We start from the raw sequence: 14,767 nt of genomic DNA on the forward strand, positions 1-14,767 counted from the left end.
ACTGAAACAGGATGCCCAAGGATGTTGTGGATGCCCCGTCCCTGGAGGCATTCAAGGCCAGGCTGGATGTGGCTCTGGGCAGCCTGGTCTGGTGGTTGGTGACCCTGCACATAGCAGGGGGTTGAAACCAGATGATCACTGTGGTCCTTTTCAACCCAGGCCATTCTATGATTCTATGATTCTATGAAACATCCTGTTGAAAATATAGCTTGCAAGTAATTTTTTAATTAGTGAAAAAACAATATTAGGAAAAACTGCATACTGTTGACTACAAGACAGTTTATTTTTCACTAACCCTTAAGAGCTTGAATGGTTGGAAAAATAAGACAGAAGAGACAAAGTCATGTGACCAATTGTACATAGATCACAGTGTGAGAACCTCTGATATTGTAAATGCCTGGCTGCTGTACCTATTTATCCTATTCTTCACTAAAAGAACAAACGTAAGCTCTTAAGTGTTGGGGTTGTGTCATTTGGAAACAAAATCAGCAAGAGGTATTATATTTGTTTGTTAACTTTCAGCTTTAGGTCACTGTTAGATGCAGGATATTTGAGTAGATGTTGTATTAACAGCTAGTCCAGTATGAAAAGCTTTAAGAAAATTGTCAGCAAGCTGCTGATTTCTGTCCTGTGAGATGATGCTGGAATACATTTGAGAAGCAGACATTTCCAACCTGGCATTTACTTTAGACTGCCAAAGATAAAAGGTTTCAGACAACAGAAGACTTTAGCAGTGTCAAGAATAATTCATTACCCAGCTCTATGACATTCTCTGATGAATATGAGGAATTTAGCATTGTATCTTGCTAACATCTTTGTTGCAGACATTGTTTAGGACTTCTGAAAACACTATTCACATTCAGAAAACAATTACTGAGTCATACCATTGATTATGTATTTGTCTCTATCTTTATGAGCCTTCCAGTATAAGTCTGTGATGCCTATTAGGCTAAATTTACTGAATGGTGCCCTTCTTACCTTATGTTGTTGATTTGCTTGTTTTCTTCTTGGATAATCAACTCTCAGTCTGCACAGAGACTATGTTGAAGTTTATATGAAACAAATCATCTCCAGCTTGCTGCAGCTGAGCACTGTGGTTCAGTAAGGAAGGAAACAAAAGCCTAAGTTGGTAGCCCAGTGGTGTAGGCCCATAGCCTATGGGTTCAGCTTTTTGTGCTCCAGGGCTTGGGTTTGTGGAGAACAGCTGTGTGACCTCGGCTCAGCTTTAATGAGAAAAAATTGTATTTGAGCTGTGAAAAAGTATAAATGCTAAAGCCATTCAAGACTGAAAACATAAAAACAGAGAGAGAAGTGGAATTGTCATGCTGTTAATTGTTACTCAGGAGCTCAATACAAAAATACTGACATGAGGAGGACATGCGGAAAGGTGGAAGATAGTGGTAGAAGGATTTAGGATCTGCTGGTTCCATGGAGGCAACAATGCTTCTCATTGTCACTTTCAGAGCCCAGCAGGGATTCACCTGTACATGTGTCAAAGGTAAAGCTTAACTTACTGATCTGCCCTGGCTAGGTCCTATTAGCCAAAAACCTAAGTATCTGCTCTTGGGGACCATTCTGATTTTGCCTAAAGACTGTTAAACATAAAATTTATTATATATAAACCAAACTTTTAATCTATTACTGCTTCCTCTTCCCTTTCACCTATTTATTTTTTCATGGAAATTAATATAATGCTCTGTGCTAAGCCTAAACAGACAGAGCTAAATATATCTTCACTGATGAAAATGTGGAAACCATATAATACAGTTATTTTGCTGTTGTGGTTTAATCCAACAGATGGCTAAACACCACTCACTCATTCACAGAAGGCTTAGAGTAACTGCAGGGCCTGTCAAGAAGATCACAGCAACTGCAGGACCTGTCACAAGAGTTGGAGAAGCTTCCTGGTCTGTTGTAAGAGTTCAAGCAGCTGCAGAGCTAGCTGCAGGAGCTTGAGCAACTGCAGAGCTCATATCAAGAGTTGGAGTGACCACAGGGCTGTACATCTGAGCACTCTGCACCTGCCCTGGGATGACTTTTTTTTTCTTTTTATTGTCACAGTATGAGGAGCAGCAACAGGAGCCACAGAGAGTTGAAGCAATTGCAGAGCTTATTGCAGGAACTGGAGCTGCCACAGGGTTTATCACAGAAGTTAGAGAGTCTGCTGCATTGTCATCAGATCCAGAGATATTTCCTTCCCCTTAAAGATGCTCAGTAGTGCTGAACAGAGCTTGGTAAGCATGGGCTTGGCCTCAGCATGCTGCAGTGATTTGTGCCTCTCTAGAATTAACAAGGTATCTTCCCATGTCATCCCACACCCTCTGCCACTTGGAACTGTCCTGCCTCAGGGCAGATCTCTGGATGCTATTCTTATATAATTGTTTTATCATAAATATAGTCTGGAACACATTCACAACACATATCAATAGGGGCATGCTGTTTTGAAGATTCCAAGTATATTCAAAGTTCTTAAGAACTGCTGTAAGTAGTCTAGGGAAAGATATAAATGTGAAAGAGAGAGGGAGGCTGGGGAACTGCTGAAAAATGTCCTTTGTCTCCTCCATAGCCAAGCTCCCTGAGGAGACAAAGCAAAGAGTATAATTGCTAATAGCATTAGCAATATGGTTTCCAAAACCCAGAGATGATTGCAGTGCTGAATTCACACACATTAGTCTCTCAGCTGCCAATTTTATCATAATATAAGCCAAGACCACACAGCATAGCAGAATAAAAACCTTAAGCCAACTCCCAGAGATGACAAACACCACAGTAGGGAAAATAAACAGCAAGCAAGGTGCTACAAAATATAGTTCCATGAGAAGACTCTCAAAAAGCTCCATATATAGTAACAAAAACTGGCATAGTGGCTAACAATTATCAAACTATCACAACACCCTGTGTTAACATGTTTCAGTCAGATCTGCTGTTATCTCAAGCCTTTGGGCCCCTAGTTGGGTTGCCGAAATGAATGTTGTGGTTTAATATGGCAGGCAGCTCATCACCACACAGTCATTCATTCACTCCCCACATTCCCAGTGGGATGGGGGAAAGAATCGGAAAAAAATACAACAGTAGAACTTGTGGATTGAGATAAAACTATTTATTGAGATAGAGAAAAGGAAAAGGATAACAGTTATGACTATACATATTTTTTTTTACATATGAATGTATATAAGAAGTCATACACAAGTAACCACTCACAGCTTGCCAACAGATGCCTAGCTTACCCTCCTCTGTCAAGCAGAAGAGAAACAGACAAACTCCTATCCCCTTCAAAACTCCTTCTGCACGATATGGTCATATGGTATGGAATATCCCTTTTGTCAGTTTAAGACAGATATCCTTGTTCTGTCCCCTTCCAGCTTTTTAGGCCCTTTGCTGAGAATGGCCTTGACTCTGTACAACACTGCTTAGCAGCAAGCGCAAACTTCAGTGCATTATCAACATTGTTTTTCTCCTAGAACCAAAATGGAATCATACCAGACACTGAAAAAATAGTTCCATCCCAGCTTAAACTAAGAAATTTGCATAAGGAATTTTACATGGTGTTGTGTTGTACAGCCAGTCGTGTTTTTGGGCAAAATCATAGCATTCAGATATCCTGACTTCTTGTGCAGTGGCTGTGTTAGCATCCAAGGTCTGTCAGCCATGGATGGCAGCCAGTCTGAATCACTCAATGCTTTTTTGTACTTTGATGCCAGTGCAGTTTCCTAAATAATATTTATACCTATCTGTGACATTTAGATAAACTCGTTCCTGTTCCAGAAGAATAAAAGAAGCATAGCAGCTTTTCTCAAAAAATCACAGTTCAGTAGTATCTTTAAAGCATGTATGTTTTTCATTTTTTTGAAGACTTCCCAATCAGACAAGGTATTATGAAGCTGCCTTTTTCTTAATATGGGTATACTGCGTGGAGGTGGGGAGGAAGAAGGAATCTATTTGTTCTGTTTCTTCTCCAATATGATTCTTGGAATACATTGCTGAGACAGTTTTCAAAACAAGGAGAATTCACTAAATCAACAAATTTAAATAGTTTGTTAAGAAAGTATATGACTGTCATTGACAGGAGAGATTTGTGGCTACCCACTGGAGAATAGCTGTGGCTTATGTTTTGGTTCACTCAACTGACAAGTATGTAGAAAAAGGCTTTCAAAAGAAAGAAATCATCTTCAGAGATGATTTTTTCTGGGACACTTAGTATTGTAAGAGAAGCCTCTGAAATGACATTTGTGTCAACTAAGGAGAAAAAATGCAGCAAAATAATTTAAAGCTTGTATCACTAACAAAGATAAAGAGAGCAAAGTATTTAAAGCTTAATGATACAGCAGTAGCAATTGCCCTGTGATAATGAACAGTGTAGATTATCAGGCAAATCTTAATGAATGCCTTGCTTACAACAAGCTTTTTATAAACAAATACTGGTTCAGTCCTCTTTCAAAATTAGTACTGACATGAAAGTGAAATGATTTAATTAAAGTATGCAAGATAAATAAGAACTTGGGCAAGGATGTAGCATAGAGTAGTCTGGCAAGTGTTTACTGACAATAAAGCTTCCAAAATTATGAGGCAGAGTAGAGTATATAACTGGTCTGACACACAAAATAAGGTAAGCATTCTGAGGATGGACTATGGGTCTATCTGCAGCTCTGTACATGTCTTTTCCAACCATTTCCATAATGATTCTATGATTAAGAGGCAGGAGCTGTCTTTATTTCCTTCTACTGGGTTTTGAGAGTGTGGAGGTACACACATGTCAATGAAAAGCATTAGCTGCTTTTTCCCACGGTTGACAACAAAATAGGTGGGAAATCAGAGCAGATATTAGAACCCAGCATGAATGTTTGGTGCTGTCAGGGCAGCACCGGGCAGAGTGGTGTTTTGCTGTCATGATTACCTTCAGTCTCTGAATTCAGAGACTAACAGAGACGAAAGGAAACCTCAGTGCAAGGCTTCTCCATTGTTCACACAAATTCCTTGGGCTGCTCAGGTACTGATCAGGTCTAGACTGATATCTGAAGTTGAAATGCAGCTTTGATGTATCTTTTATTAATGCTTTAACACTGTGTTGTTAAAGCACTTTTGCAGATTTCACAAGATGTTAGGAAGGTGAAGGAAAATGTGCGCAGTTAACTCATGGTGTAATCACCACTCTCTAGCCTGTTACTGGGCTTTGTACCACTGATTCTGGCCAGTAGATTTTCAGTCCACCTCCCTGTCTATTTACCTAACCTCTACAAACTTTACTCAGCTTATCTACGAGGATGTTATGGCATGAAAAGCATAACTGAAATCAAGAAAAACATCCACTGCTCTTCTCTAACCCACTAAGCTACTCCTCATTGTAGAAAGCCGACAGGTTGGTCTCATTTGTAAATCCATGGTGACTACTCCTGATCACCTTCTTATCCTTCACATGTCTGGAAGTAGTTTCTAGGTATAGTTGCTGTATCACTTGTTCATGTATTAATATGCGTTGACATCTGCTGCTATGTTCAGACTTTTCTCTGGAAAAAAGAACTTCATTTTGCAGGCTGCTGTTAGGTGGGTGAATATAAGATACTTAATTTAATGATTATTTAGAATTCAAATTACTTTATGGAGAGCAAGTGACTAGTGGGGGCCATTAAAACAGGGCTATACAGAAGATTCCCATGAGATGCACATGTGCTTTGGCACATACAAGAAATCTGGTTTTAAACATCCATTTATATGGATAGTGTAAAAATATTGATTTTTTTTCCTGATAACATATCTGACTTCATCCAGAAAAAAATGTAAAACTCGTGGGTTGACATAAAGGCAGTTTGATAAGAAAGGAATGGAAAATAGTAAGAATAATTCTAAAATATGTACAAAATGAGTGATACACAGTGCAATTGCTTAACACCAACTGACCGATGCCCAACCAGTTCTCAAGCAGCAGAAACAGCCCTCTTGAATACTTCTACCAACTTATATTACTGAGCATGTAGTGTGGAACACCCTTTGGCCAGTTTGAGTCATCTGTCCCTGTTCCCTTCTGAGCTTCTTGCGCACCCACAGTCTGCTTGCTGGGAAGGCAGAATGTGAAACTGAAATGTCCTTGACTTGGTGTAAACACTGCTCAGCAATAACTAAAAGAATGATGTGTTATCAGCATTATTCTCATCCTAAATCCAAAACACAACTCCATAGTATCCACTAGAAAGAAAGTTAACTGTATCCCCACTGAAATGATGGCTTTGACAAATTCTGTTTATTTATAATTGGGAGCAGATTCTGGTACATCGGGTTCAGAATCTGATACACACAGCAAGCAAAGCAGTTTGAAAGGTAGAGGCTTTAGACTGCCTGCAGAGAAATGCATATTCTACTTTCAAATTGTTGTATTAGTCCCACAAAATTTTGTGGGAGTGGATTTTAGGAGGTGATTTAATGAAGTGGAAGGGCTTGAACACTAGAGAAGAGCAGGGTTAAAATGCAGTAGGAGTAAAATATCTGTTCAGCCTCTTGTTTGCTCCCTTCCCTGAGGTCCCAGAGGGCTTGCTTTTCTGTTTTTTATTGTGTAGGCCACAAAGCAATTTAATTTATTTTGACATATGTCTTAAACAAAGGATCACTAGCATGTTCATTGTTCTCAGGATGTTAGAGATCTAGGTCAAATCTGGTTGCTTGCCATCAGCTGCCTCTAGCATGAGAACATGCCTCAAAAATAAAAATAAAAATAAAGCCTTTGACATGGTCTCTCACAGTATCCTTCTGCAGAAACTGGCTGCCCGTGGCTTGGACAGTTTTACCCTCCGTTGGATAAGGAACTGGCTGGAGGGCCGTGCTCAACGGGTGGTGGTCAATGGAGTGAAGTCCAGCTGGAGACCTGTTACAAGTGGTGTCCCCCAGGGGTCGGTACTGGGGCCCATCCTGTTTAATATCTTCATTGATGACTTAGATGAAGGGACCGACAGTGTGACCAGGTGGCCAAGAGGGCCAACAGCATCCTGGCCTGCATTAGAAATAGTGTGGCCAGCAGGAGCAGGGAGGTGATCATTCCCCTCTACTCAGCACTGGTGAGGCCGCACCTCGAGTACTGTGTTCAGTTTTGGGCCCCTCACTACAAGAAAGACATTGAGGTCCTGGAATGTGTCCAGAGAAGGGCAACGAAACTGGTGAGGGGTCTGGAGCACAAGTCTTATGAGGAGCGGCTGAGGGAGCTGGGATTGTTCAGTCTGGAGAAGAGGAGGCTCAGGGGAGACCTCATTGCACTCTACAACTTCCTGAAGGGAGGTTGTGGTGCAAAAGGGTCTGGCCTTTTCTCCCAGGCAAATAGTAGGACCCGAGGAAACGGCCAGAAGTTGTACCAGAGGAGGTTTAGGTTGGATATTAGGAGAAACTTTTTCTCTCAAAGGGTGGTCAGGAACTGGAATGGCTGCCCAGGGAGGTGGTAGAGTCGCCGTCCCTGGCAGTGTTCAAGAGGCGCCTGGATGAGGAGCTATGAGATATGGTTTAGTGCTTGTGGTACTTATAGGAATGGGAGAGTGGTTGGACTAGATGATCTTGCACGTCGTTTCCAACCTTGTGATTCTGTGATTCTGTGTATGCTCTTTTTGGCATGTCTCTTCTCACCAATGTATGAATAGATCCCCTTCTATTTGTTTCTAACATTCCTTGCTGAGTTCAGTCCCATCTGTGCCTTGACTTTTCTAACCCCATCTCTGGGGTTAGAATGTCTGGAGAGCATCCCTGTATTTTTCCCAGGTGACAAGTCCTTGTCTCCACACCTGTACATGCCCTCCTTTTCTCTCAGTTCGACCAGCAGGCTCTTGCCAAGCTATGTTGTTTTCCTTCCGTCTCTGCCTGCTTTCTTATTCTGAGGCACAAGAGAACTCTTGCACTCAGAAAGCCATCCTTAAAAATTAGCCAACTTTGCTCCACTCCTTTGTCTGCAAGGACAGTTTCCCAGATATTGTCCAACAATTCCTTAAACAGTGTGAATTTCACTCTTCTGAAGGTCAAGGTCCTGACTCCATTTTTTGCCAGATCTTTCATCAAGATCACAATCTCAACCAGAGAATTGTTGTTGCAGCCCAGGCTGCCTCCAATCTTAATGTCTTTAACAATCTCCCCTGCATTGGAAGGTCCAGAAATGCTTCACCTCTGGTCAATGTATCCAATACCTGAACCAGAAAGTTATTGTGGATGGACTCCTGGAGTCTCTTGGAGAGCTTGCAGCTCGCCATGTTGTTTTACCAACAGATACATGACAGTTGAAATCCCTTCCCAAGATGAGAGCATGAGAGTACGACTCTTCTTTCAGATAAAGCAAGATGGCCTCGCCGACAGCCTCTTCTTGATCAGGTGGCCTGTAGTAGACCCTGGCTACCAGATGTCCCCTATTAATTCCATCCATAATCTTAATCCACAGGCTCTCAGCCTGTTGTCACCTGTTTCTCAAGGCATCTTCTCTCAGTCTAACATAGAGAGCAATTTCTCTGCTCCTCCTACTTTGTCTATCCCTTCTAAAAAGCTTGTAGCCCTCAATTGCGATATTCCAGTTATGTGAATTATCTCATCATGTTTCTACAATAGTAATAAGATCATAATTTTTCAAGTGCACCATGGTTTCCAACTCCTGCTTATTTTCTGTGCTGTTTGCATTGGTGTAGAGGCACTTCAGTCAAGCTTTTGGATACATCACCTTCCTAGAGGAGCCCTTGGATAAAGCTCCGGGTCAAGTCTGAGGTTTTTTCCCTGCTGCTTCCTAAAGTGACAGTTTCTTTCAGTTTCTTCTTCAAGAGTCAGTTTCTTCTCAGTCACTCAGCTGTATACCCCAATACCTAGCAGCTCTAGTTTAAAGCCCTGGTGATGAGCTCAGCCTCCTTGCTGCCTAGTGTATTCTTGCTTCTACTTACTATACATATTACATATGTATTCTTGCTTCTACTTACTATACATATTACATACTATACATAGTTTTTAAAATGGCATTGTGTGCTGATCTTTTGTTTACTTCTAGTACTCGTAAAGATACACTGCAGAGCTCCCAGCATAATCCTGTTGATAAGAAACAGGATCCTGTGAGTAGCAGGAAACATGTTTTGGAAAAGAGCCAATGCTGGCAAAACGAGTTTATGGACACAAAGAAAAATAATGACAAAACTTAATTTTCACATCTATCCCTATTGGCATCTGTATGCAATCCTATGCACTTCATCCTAAAGTTAATATATAAAACAAATAGGAATGGACCACATCTCAAATTTGGCAAAGGAAAGACTATCAATGACTTGTTTACAATCCAATTCTTGCCCAATTTATTTTTTTCCTGCACGTGTTTTGTTAAATTCAAGTGATGTAGTGATGGCTGAATTCAAGTTCTTCTCCTGAAAGGTCAATAAAAGGAAAAAAAAAAAAAAAAAAGAAGATATTAATAAAATAAATTACTTGTTACAGTTTACTTGTTTTGTTCTAATTAGAGTAAACACAAAGGAAAAATAAGAGTTACAAGCCATCTGTGTGCTGAAGGCTAGCAACGATGAGGTAAGTTAACATAAATCTGCCCATTTTTATGTGAGTTAACAACTGTTGACAGCACGGTGAATGCTAAGGCAGGTGATACTCATTAGATATGGCAAGACAAGAAAGTACTGAGATTTTAAGTTTGCTCTTCGTTTCTTGCTATCTGACAATTTCCTGTCTCAGAGTGCAAAAAAAGACCAATGGGAGCAAAAAGCCAGAAAAATGTTTCCTCCTGTTTAAGAAACTTGGTGGTATGGTTCTAAGTGAAATGATGGCTGTGAGCATTTGCAAATCACAAGTGACTACATAATGTCTGCTATTTTATTGCAAGTGTTGTACTAACAGTAGAGGGAATCAAATAACTTCTAGAGATTTCCTGTGGCAGGACATGATACACACTCCCTTGATGTTTCAAGATGTACAAGGCTCCATGGCTTGCTTGCTCAAGGCACTGTAGTTCCAGTCTTAAGATATGGATTTCAAGCTCCTCAGAGTGACACAATATCAGTGATACAGATTTTAATTGCAGTGTTCTGACACCTCCAAAGTTACTCTCTACCACTACCTGAATGTCAATCAGTTCCTTCTTTCTAGGCAAAAAAAAAAAGACTGCTCTGAGTGAAAAAGTTCAAAAAAAAAAAAAAAAAAAAAAAAAAGAAGTCCTAGAATGTAAAAGGATGAAGCTACAAGATGCTATTTTTATTTTATTTATTCATTTTTCCTCATAATGCTAACTTAGGGAAGTCTATTCTTTCTTCCATCTTTTTTTCTCTCTTTTTCTTTCTTTCTTCTGATGGAAATTACTCAGAATGTATCTCCTGGTACATACATATGCTGTAGATTTTTGTGGAGCTCCTGATGTTGCAGTCAAACAAATAATTAAATAGAAAAAAATCTTGGTAGGAAAATATTAATATAGTCTTGTTGCAGACCATAAAATTTACAGTTTGTTTGCATCACAGTATTCTCCACTGTTTTCTGTCTTGCTTGATGTTTGTATCTTGTCTGAAGTAAATTCAGTCTTTTTTGTGTGTCTAACACACAAACTCTTTGATGTTGTGTCTTCCTCAAATCTTGCAAGCAACAAAAAGCAAAAAAATAATAAAATAAAAAAGCAAATTAGTACACTTTGGCTTTACAGAAAGTCCAGACTACAGGTGGAATATCTAGGAACTGTACTCTCAAATCTGTTAGAGTAAGAATACACACCAAAAAGGAGAAAAAAAAAAAAAGGAATCTGTCATAAATATATTTTCTTTAAGAGATATAGCAAATATATAGCACTATGTCTGCTAAACTGCTGTGCTATGTAGTCACAAATTTAAAAAGCTTCTGAGAGGGAAAGTGTCTAATTAAATGAGTGATGTGTCTTTCCTATGGGGGAAATAATCATTTTGCAGTGAGATTGCTCTAAAGGTTACACATGCATTGACAATATTGATGAAGAAAGTACGGAGCCTTTATCCATTTAAAGACGTGTTTGAAGAGTTGGGCTGTACAAAAGACATCAAATTAAAGTTGCTCAGCTTGTAAAGTACTCACCTCTCAGAGTACCATTAGTATTAAGGGAGCAGATTAAACACAATTTAGATCACATTGAAAGACTAAAGTCAATTTAGCAGGTATATAACCATGCATGATAATGGTCTCTAAATCTACAGCAACAAGGTGAGGATATGCTTGGATATGCAGGATAAAGATGTGAAACTAAAATAATTTCCTTTGAGGACTATAAAAGAAGCAATGACGAGGAGGCAGATTTTAGATGCTAGTTTGTTTAAGTAGATAAATTCAATGGACTGATCTGTAAGGGAAATAAATCTGATAGCAGTTTTATATACAGTCTGCAGGGTATCGTGAACTTGACCTTTGTTGGAGCAAATGGGTTCTTAGCTGAAAGGTATACTATTTCATTATTATTTGTGTGTTGATAGCTGTGGGAATTGCAATATGGAGGACTCATAAAAATCTTTTCCAGGAAAGCACATACTCTAGCCTATCCATTCAAAATTTTAGCCTTTAGGTAATTGACCTTTGTTTTTGTTTTTATTTATTTTTTATTTTATTTTGTTTTTATTTTTACTTTTTTAATTTATTCTATTTTTTTTTATGCTAGGTTCTTATCTGTTGTCCATTATATGCTAGAATGCATAGGCAGCTCACAGGGGAGAGGAAACTTTAAACTGCAGAAAAATCACGTAGTAGATTAGAAGATGTTTTTACCTTGGCAACATATAGTTCCAAAGAACATGGAAAAGATAGGAAATCAAACTAGTAAAGATTTTAAATTTATGTTGTGCTAGCATAGCAGGTGTGCTTAGAAAAATAAACAGACACTGCATCTGTCTACAAAAATCTTATCCAATTAAATTGAAAAGTATCCAGATCCATCTGTATTGCATAGCTTGGCATTCTGTGCTCGCATTTAGGCACAAGTAAAACATATGATTAGGCACTTAGTGTTCATTTTGGTCTGCCTAGTTTATAGATGCTTAACTTTTGCCTATATATTATGTAGGGAATCAGATCAGAACCCTAACAAGTGAGGAGAAGGACAAATTCAATGAAAAATAAGTTCTGGACTGCAATGCTTGCCTTTAAAAATGATCTAGTACTCTTAAACACATGATGCTTTAAAAATGCTATAAGTAAGCTGTTCTTGTACATAGTTACCGACAAGACTATCCTTACAGTACTGTCTTTGCCTGTAGATTGATTTTTCTGCTTCACTTGGCTGGAACCTTGTGTCTTGAAGTGGCTGAGGCCCTACTACCACCTTCTATAGGCCCTTTATCATAACTCATAGTAATTACAGGTTAATAACAGTGAATATCCCACTTCCACATGAAGTCTAGACAAGCATGTCCTCATGGTCTGCTTAGACACCTCATGTCATGTCTTGCAACCCTGTTGTTCTCATCTCAAGTGTTGAGTGTTTACCAGGACTTCTCATAACCATCAACAAGAATTGCAAGTCTTCTAAGTGTCATCTTTCTGAATCCACAAAAATACACAAATTTCACAGACTTCTTACTGCCAGAATTAGACGGGGCAAAATTACCTGTTAGCAAATACTTATTGGAAGCATCTAATTTGTTAATTTCTGACAGAATGTATTTTGAAGACAGTGACATAAAAGCAGAAGATTATCCTTTATAAAATAAAAAATAAAAACCAAAAAGTAAAAAGCTAAACAACCTAAACTGAAAGGTTGGGCTTATACTCAGCATATAGCATATAGCATATAGCCTCCTGTTGCTCAGAACTGCTCAAAATCATGCAAGCTGTAACTATACTACTCTGGTTAGTATGTGGTACTTGTACCTATGCTTTAATATGTTTGGACCTCCTGTGCTGTTGATACAATTCTTAACTCTTTTCAAAAGAGGATGTGTAAAATTCTTATGTTCTGTATTAACATCCCTATTCTGCTAGGTAGTAAACTGTGTTCTTAATTGCAAGCAGTAGTTATGCTGTTGCAAATAGGATTTCTTGTGCACACTAAAGTAGATAGATACTTAAATACCTTGCTGAATCTAATCTGGAGTTTGTATATTGCACTCTTGCTAATGAACAGCGTTGTATTGTATGTCAGGGTGTCACATGCCATAAAAAAAACTCAGCATTATATGCAGTAAACTGAGCAGAATTGAAAATGAGGAAAAAAAAACAAAGCACCGTTCTGTACTGAAAGTAGTAGGCTAATTAAGAGGCTATCAGGTTTTTTCATTTTGGTCATAATACAAAATTAAATATAGGTTGCATGGTACATTAGTGTGTCTGTCAAAGACTGTGGTTTTGGTCAGGCAATTAAAGAGGGCAAAATATTCTAAATGAATTTTTAAATAGCTTCTTCCAGTCATTAAGCACAGTTATCACATCCATATTTTTAAAATGTAAAACACTGAAGTTCTCAAAAGTCTGTTCTCTGCAGTAGTTTTTATTGATGAACCATCTGAGCTTCATTTCCTAACTGAAAACCCTTGTCGGTCAATTTATTTCAACGTAACACTATTTGGTTGGATAGTTATTAATCCTGTAATTGTTCATGGTATGCCAGAAATAATTCAGCTAATTATTACAATATGTCTTATTTTGCCATGCCTCTATATGTCAAAATGGCCTTTGCACATACTGGAAAAAAAATCAGATTCCTAATTTAACTGAAGATATAAAAATTGATTTTTAATTTACAAAAAAAATAGAAAAGTAATTTTTTTTTCTCTGCCTCACATATAACTTCTACTGGACTGGATACATTTTTGACAGATTTTTTGCTGTTAACTTTAATTGATCCATGAACAGTGCTACACAACAAAATCTCAGAATGCTACCATCAGTGAATATTAGTCTCAATTATAGAGTAACTGTAAGAAAGCATGATGGACCGTAATAGGAAAGAACTTTATCCTTTTTTTCTGTTCTTCTTAGGGAAAACAAAACAAAACAAAACAAAACAACAACAACAAAAGCAACACCAAAAAGCCTCTCAAAGAACCCCCCCAAAATAGTGAGAAAGTGAGATTAAGAACTCAGTTATCCTGCTAAGAAGTGATCTGTATATTTATGCTGTATTAATTGCTCTCTATGCACATTCATGTGTAAAATACCACACATTTAATTCTTTGCTGGGAAATTCTCACCATTACAATTTGTTGTTCTTCGCATTTTTCACGTTTGGCATTATATCATGAATTCACCAAAGTTGACCTCTAATCTCTTATTGACTTAATAAGAAGAAAATTAGTATTTCATGGACTAAAAATCTCTTTTGTAGTTCACAATAGACATAACAAAGTTGAAAGCATACAGAGTACCACAGACTATTTGCTGTTTTATAGTTTTCATTAGCACATTTCCATAGTACAAAACCAAGTTCTTAAATTGTATTCAGCTGGGGCAAAGAAGATCCCTAGCTCCTAATTAATGAATGACTGTGAGTATACTGCCTCAAACAGTATTTTACACAGTGGAGTTCTACGCCGTGATATATAACGAAGCAAGACAGGATATTCGAAAAATGATAAACACATAAAAAGTCCATAACTTTTATTCTTATGACAATTGTCCTGGAACATTATTCTCACTGTGTGGATTTTCTCCACAGAAGATGGCTCACTCAAGGTTTCTTATGTTGTTTGTGTTCCAAACAGGGTCTTCTCCAAGGACATAACACACAATTTTGAAAAGCATTTGAATGGAGATGTTTTCCCTTTCCTTTTTCATCACCCTTTTCTTTTATTTTCTCCCTTCCCTTCCCTTCCCTTCCCTTCCC

This window comes from Lagopus leucura, unplaced genomic scaffold, assembly GCF_019238085.1.
Source record: "Lagopus leucura isolate 7727_CA_CO unplaced genomic scaffold, USGS_WTPT01 Super-Scaffold_100001, whole genome shotgun sequence".
In the NCBI taxonomy this organism is placed as follows: domain Eukaryota; kingdom Metazoa; phylum Chordata; class Aves; order Galliformes; family Phasianidae; genus Lagopus; species Lagopus leucura.